General features: G+C 41.7%; 1 protein-coding gene across 3 annotated transcripts in view; it reads right to left on the minus strand.

Annotated features, from left to right (window-relative positions):
• The window catches only part of cltcl1 (clathrin, heavy chain-like 1), a 55,327-nt gene that overhangs the window by 47,787 nt on the left and 436 nt on the right, over positions 1-7,104 (minus strand). The window lies entirely within an intron of this gene.

Consider the following 7,104-nt stretch of genomic DNA (forward strand, 5'->3'; position numbering starts at 1 on the left):
GTGTTGGCTGGCATTCCTGCTAGGAATTGCAGCCAAAGTTTGATATCAGACTTCCCAATCTGAAATTCTGTCAAAATCTTAATGTTAGAATGATGGCAAGACTCCTTGCTGACCAAGCTTTTGATCTCATGTCCCAACTTTTTTGGATTTTGCTCTGAAGTGCCTTGGGATAGTTTACTACACAAGGTGCAAGCTACTCTGGATCCTCCTTAGCACTTTATGAAATTTCATATCACTACTAGAATGGAGGAGATGGCCAAGTATTAATTGAATACAAAGCAAGTTTAAATGTTGAAAATTAAATTCTGTGACTGAGACAAAGCAGAAAGTAACATCCTAATTTACAATATCTAGTCACCTGAGTAATTAGAAGTCCTTCAGATAACTGCAGTCTAATTCTTAGAAATCAAGGCAGCCACTGAAGCAGCTGAGAATGAACCTTGGCATTACTGGGGAACATCAGCAATATCCAGGGCTGGGATGATTGACTTAGCACGAAGGAAGATTTTTCATTATGTAGAATTCCAACCAGTGGAGAATTCTTCTACTGACTTCATTTTTAGTTCAAAAAGTCCTAGTGTCAGATTTTAAAGTCAAATACTGCTTTGATCAAGGGTAGTCCTCATCTGAGCCTCAGCTCTTTCAAGCATGTTTGGATCAAGGCTGCAATACTGTCAGCTGAATGACCCTAAATGAAACCCAAGCTAAGTAGTGAGCAGGTTAATGGAAAGCACTTCTCACCATTAAATCAAACAAGGCTGAGACTAACTATTTCAGCAGTTTGAGAATAGTCAGGTGTTCAGTTATACAAATAAGTTTACTTCACCAGGAGCTTGCAATGTGGCAATCTTGACATTCCAATGCAGTGCCATTTTAGTTGTACTTAGTCTCCAGAATTTTAAAATCATAACATACCAGCTACCTTGCCCACAAGTTCTGTAACTTCATAAACCTGGATTTATTATATTTGGCAATTATAGGATTCATACAGGGGAACAGTTGGAAGCAAATCTAAGCTAGGATAAGTTGATAGACTTCAATGTGGACTGCTGTAACTATGTTAAAAATCAACTCAGGTTGCCCTATGCACTTCTAGAGTTCATGTCCTGGTCTTATTTGAAGATCACCAGTCTGTATCATGTATCAATAGTTCAACTGCAGCACCCACTTGCTTCAAGTTAGAGACTTAATTCAGTCTGGCTTATTAAGTGGTCCTGTGACATCAGAAAGCCTGGATACTTGCATTTGTTTTGTTAACTACTTCAGACTCAACTAGTGAGAATAATGTGTCATGTCTGGGAAGTTACAAGTCATTATCAACCAAACTAGTCAAAAAAATCTGTTGACCCTCCCAGAAACTCAAGTGGAGTCACCACAAACAGGGGCTACAAGGCCAGGAGTACTGTGGCAACTGACTCAGCCCTTCCCCAGCTCCTTAAAGCCAGTCTGACTTCTACCTTGTAGATGTTAGAAGTGTGATGGATTGCTCCCCACTTGCCTAAATGGGTGCAGCTCCAACAACTTGACACCATCCAGGAGGAACGCAGCCCGCTTGACTGGCATCACAAGCATCCACTCCCTCCACCACTGATGCTCAGTAGCAGTGTATATTGTCTACAAGATGGACTGCACAAGTTCAAAGATCCTCAGACAGCACCTTCCAAACCTATTACCACTTCCATCTAGGAGGTCAAGGGCAGAAAATACAGGGGGGACATCACAACCTGCAAGCTACTCACTAACCTGACGGGTGGTGGTGCCATTCCTTCAGCGAGACTGGGTCAAAATCCTGGAATTCCCTCCCCAGGGCATCAAGAGTCAATCCACAGCAGTTCAAAGTACAACATCACTACTGCCTTCAAGGGAGACTAGGGATGGGCAATAAATGCTGGCCAGCCAGTGAATAAGGATGAAAGCAGATGACACTGACCAAAGGATTCATTACATTTACAGTGACTCCAATCAATGGTAAGGCCAAGATCTCAAGCAGTTTTAAAAGTGGCTCCTTTCAAATAACAATCAATTTGCATTAGTCTCAACAGCAATGGGCATGGGCAATGAACACTAGTCAGTGACACTAATATCTGAAGTTTGAAGAAGTGGGGTCTTATCCAGAACTTCAGTAATGAATTGCCAGAATGGCAAGAGAGATCTTATGGGCACTTATTCTGCAAATAAGCAGTTTTGAAGGGTCACTGGACCCAAGAGATTAACTGCTTCCCGACCTTGTTTTCCCAGCAATTTCAGTTCTTGTTTCTGCAAAGCAGTTGCTTTTAAACTACTTGCTGTGATGCAGTTTGCTCAGTTGAGAGAATTTGGCAGGGTACAACGTGCTGCTTGCATCTTCCTCCCTGCATTGAGGGGGTCAAGTCACCCTAAAACAAAAACAGCCTTGACTTAACCACTCAATGGCAGAAAAAAAAAACAAAAACAAACAGTGTACAGGTATTGAAATACAAGTGCAAGCCTATGTTCAAACTAAATTCTGGAGGAACTCTAGAATACTGAAAAATCCCACTGTACTTCAAGTGCCTGAAATTGGTAGAATGTACTGGCTGTACAATTTCCTAAATATATTGGAGAACTGAAGCCACTGCTTTTGTTCAGCTCTAATTTGCTCCCTAGCCAGCGGCTTCAATATTCTCTTTGGCACCAGGTCAAGATTAAGCAAGTATACAGAAGTGAGCTATCAATCGCATTCAGGAAAAATGCCTTCCAAATACTACTTCAGCTCATCCATGCCTTTGTTACCAAGACTGGACTATCCTGATGCATTACTGGCTGGTCTCTCATATGCAACTTGATCTCCCAAACTTTGGTGCACAAAATCTTAAGTTTGAACCAAATCCTGTTGACTGACTGACCAATGAACAACCAGATCTTAAAAGAGGGAATTCTCATCTTCAAACCCACAACCCTAACTGTGCTAACTATCTGGTTTCTTGATAAAGAGACTTTAAATAAAGCACTCCAACAGTTGCACCTAAATTGCCTAGGCCCTGAGTCTTGATAGTCCCTTCCCAAACTTAAGCACAGGAGCAAGGTTAAGTTACAAAAACCTTAAACTTCTTTGGGCCACATGTCCAAGAGTTCTGCAAGGCTTGATGTCTCAGGTGAAGCAACTTGGGAATGGAGGCCACTGCACTGAAAGGGTTGACTAAAACAAAAAATAAGAAAACATCTTTACAAATTCAATTCCACTTCTTCCCCCCACCATTTCTGTTCTACCCAGCGTGCTAACTTCAAGTCTTTTCTAGGCTTTTTTGCTATTAGCTGGTTGTAGAACCATTGAAGATAGGAGTAGGTCATTTGATGTCTCAAGCCTGCTCTGCCATTCAATATGATCCTGGCTCAATATCCTACTCCCACCTATCCTTAGTCCTCTGGCTGACCTATATCCACTTCCTTCTCAGAAGGAAGGAGTGTTTGGCCTCAACCACTGACTGAATTCCACTGGTTCACCCCTCTAGGTCAAGAAATTCAGTCCTACAGAAAGGTTTATCCTTAAACTATGTTCCTGGCTCCAAAATGCCCCCACCACTCAGGGCATCCTCCTACATCCAACGTGAGGTCTTGTTCAAATTTTAGGTCAGAGAGATCTCCCTCATTCTTCTGAAAGCCAGTGAATACACAATCTTAACCAACTCAATTCTTTGTACATCAGTCCCAAGAATTAGTCTGGTAAACCTTCACTACACTATTAGAGCATCCTACCGCCAAAGGAGACTAAAATTGCACACAATATTCGAGATCTGTTCTCACTAGTGCCCTGCATAACTGCAAGGCATCCTTATTCCTGTCCACTAAATCCCCTCACTAACACTAACATACAGTTTGTTCTCTGTATTGCCTGTTGCAGTGACAGGCACTCCAGGATACCCATATTGAATATGGCTGCCCTCCTGCCTCAATTTACAAAAAACCTTCCTATTTCTGATACTAAAGTGGATAACCTCAAATCCATATTATACTGCATCTGGCATATGTTTACCCAATCAGCTTGTTCAAGTCACTCTGCAACATCAGCATCCTCTTCACACCACAACTTTCCATCCAGCTATGTCTCATCTATAAACTGAGCTATTGCTTTTAGTTCCTTCATATGAAGTGAATAGCTGGAGTGCTAGTCCAATCCTTGCAGCATGCCATTTGTCAGTGTCTGCCATTCATTCCTTTTTATTTCCTGCTAACCAATTTTCTATCCATCTCAATATGTTACCCCAATCACAACTGAACTTCATACATTAATCTCAAAAGATGTACCAGTCATCTGCTACAAGTTACAATTTAGGTACCCAATACCCTTACAACTGTTAAATCAAGGCAAGTTACTGCAGCAGTATGAAAAAACATTAGTCTGCAGATTCAAAACACCAAAATATCTTACCAAGTCAGTCAAGTGTTTGAAAAAGGTCCTGCCCATTAGAAACAGACTAGATACTGCCCTGACAAGCAGGGCAAGAGTTCCTCCAGTGTTACAGATGACCAGTCTAAGAAACCCAAGAGCATCTGCAGTTGATTTTAGTTAATGTTAAGCCACACACTGTCTCAGCAACCTTGAGTGGGAGAAATAAAATGCCACAGATCCCAGTCTCCATAACTAAACCTATGCCAGCAATCTGGCTCAGTTCAGACTCTTGCTGCAGTTGCCTATATATTATCAATGTTAGTGTGGGAGTTGCTACAATACCAAGGACAGTCTGAACAAGTGTATCCAACTGCACTTCCCTTCCTTTGCCAGATTCAAGAATCTGTTTTGCAGCTCTAGTTTAAAAACTAGCAGTACAAAAACAGCTCAATGCCATTTATCCATCCTCAATACTTTTCAATCTGCCTCCAGAAGTCAAATCATTCATGGACATCATTTATATACATCACAAAGAGATCCCAGTACGAATACCTGTGCAATACCACTTGTCACAGACTTCCAGCCTCTAACACCTTTTCACCACTACCCTCTGTCTACAGGCAAGCCTATTCTGAATCCACACATCCAAGTCACTGTGGATCCATGCATCTTTTCATCTTCTAGATGAAAATCAGTCATTCAATCAGAAACAAAGCATTTCACAAGTATGAACACTTCACTTCTGCTTAGTAAGGAATCAAGGCTTAGCCTCAACCACATGATTAAATCCAAAAAACAAGTCACAACTAAAAGTTTGTAAAAAGGCATCTGCAAAAAAATTTCTAAACTATTCAAGTAAGCTCAAAAATGGGCATCTGTACATTATCAATTTTTTCAGTGAAATTTTGACTGTGTCCAAAACAGTTTTGCCTAGATGTCTTAAGCCTTTACAGTATAAAACAAGGCAAGTTTAGACAAGTCATTAATATTTCAATTTAGTGACTTCCTTTGATGTAAACTGTAGTAATCTGAGAAATCAATCATGCAAGTTTAAGAGCACTTACTAGGAGTACTGCACAACCAAGAGAATACAATCTTGGTCAGCGTTCAGAGTCTTGTCAGCAATTAAGGCCACAACTGTGTTAGTAATCAACTAACAGAATCTACTGGCATTGCTTGTTATCCAAAGCCAGAATCCCACAATTAAAGGTTACAGCTTACTGTCCCAAGTAGTAAACTATAGGTATTCATTAAAAGGTAATTAGTATTTGAAAACCACCACAAGAGGCTATGCATTCTCAGGGAACAACATGTGCAAGTATAGCAAAACACTAATGCAGTTGATGTTTAGACTATGTTGACAATGCAGACTGTTTACTTTTATTTGTGTGCCTACAAAGGTATAACCAACTCTGGCAACTGCAACAGGATGAACTAGTAATCTTTTTCCTGTTTGGTTGGGTGGTCTTCTAAATTAGTCAGTTAAAATCATACAAGAGTCAAAAGTGCAAAGGGTGCTGGAGACGAAGCACAAGATATCTAAGCGCATTTCATGAGCATAGGACGGCAAAACGCATAGAAGGAACATTTATTCAAATGCACAACTTCGGACCGTTCGGTACCATGTGTTTGACCACTATACTAGCAAAGGATTCTTCTGTCATTCATGAGTTCGACCATTTTGCAAGCCGCCGATCAATAACCATTGCGACAAATGTGGTGCTATTCACATGAGCGTGAAAAGAGATGTCAGGGAAATGAGAACGTTAATACTGAATGGCAGTCTCCAGCTACCAACATTGTAAGAGCGCTCCAGGAACATAATATCTCCAGTACGATAGTACCGAGGAAGATTATTAAAATCCCTACTTTAAAAAAAGTAGTGGCAACATATGAAAGACTCCAAACTAGTTTGCAGTGATTGCCATGACAAAACCCTTAAACCGCATTTAAACGGAGGAGACTGTAATTCCTAACACCATCGGCACTAACGCAGCACCATGCGGCTTCAGTGTTTTATTGCTACGTCGCAATTGGAGAGGATCCATCAGAAAGACAGGAGTCCCAGTGCAATAAAACTAGCAAACCCGATTGCTGCAGAGCTAACACTAACGGGGAAAATAGCTGACTTCAAATCATTAACGGCAAACTTTACCAGACAGGATAAAAAAAATCTGAACTTGTCATCTTTACACGCTTGTTGCACCTATGGATCCGATTGCAACTGAAGTGTCATGAAATATGAAGAATGATCCAAACAGTTGTTCCACCAACACTAATTGGCCCCGAGTAAACAAGCCAGTGTACCAATTAAGGCAGCCCCTTGCTGCAGCGGGCTGAATGGTCTGGAAAGTGACAGGTATATGAGTAATTCAGCACCTCAGTAGGAGGCGGTGTTCTCAGTCGTTTCAATTTAAGAGGAAACGAGCGTATCCCCTGGACTGAAACCGACTGGGTGGGGAAAAAAAAAAAGAGGGGCGAGATTAAGCAGCACCGTTTGCACGTAACCGCACCCACCCCCTTCCTCAGGGGGAAAACAAAAAACCTCTGCAGGCTAATTTAAAGCGAATGAGACGTATGTATTTAAGAAAGGAACTGCCTTTTCATTCAAACTCACTCATCCGAGGATGGAGAGGGACCTCCGTTCCGCGCACCCTCATCTCCCGACCCCTCCGGGCGCAGCAGCAGTCCCGGTCCCTCCACGCTAACCGCACCACGGGTCAATAAAACCTTGGGCCCTGTGAGGCACCCCATGG

This window comes from Rhincodon typus, chromosome 24 (assembly GCF_021869965.1).
Source record: "Rhincodon typus isolate 14 chromosome 24, sRhiTyp1.1, whole genome shotgun sequence".
NCBI lineage: Eukaryota > Metazoa > Chordata > Chondrichthyes > Orectolobiformes > Rhincodontidae > Rhincodon > Rhincodon typus.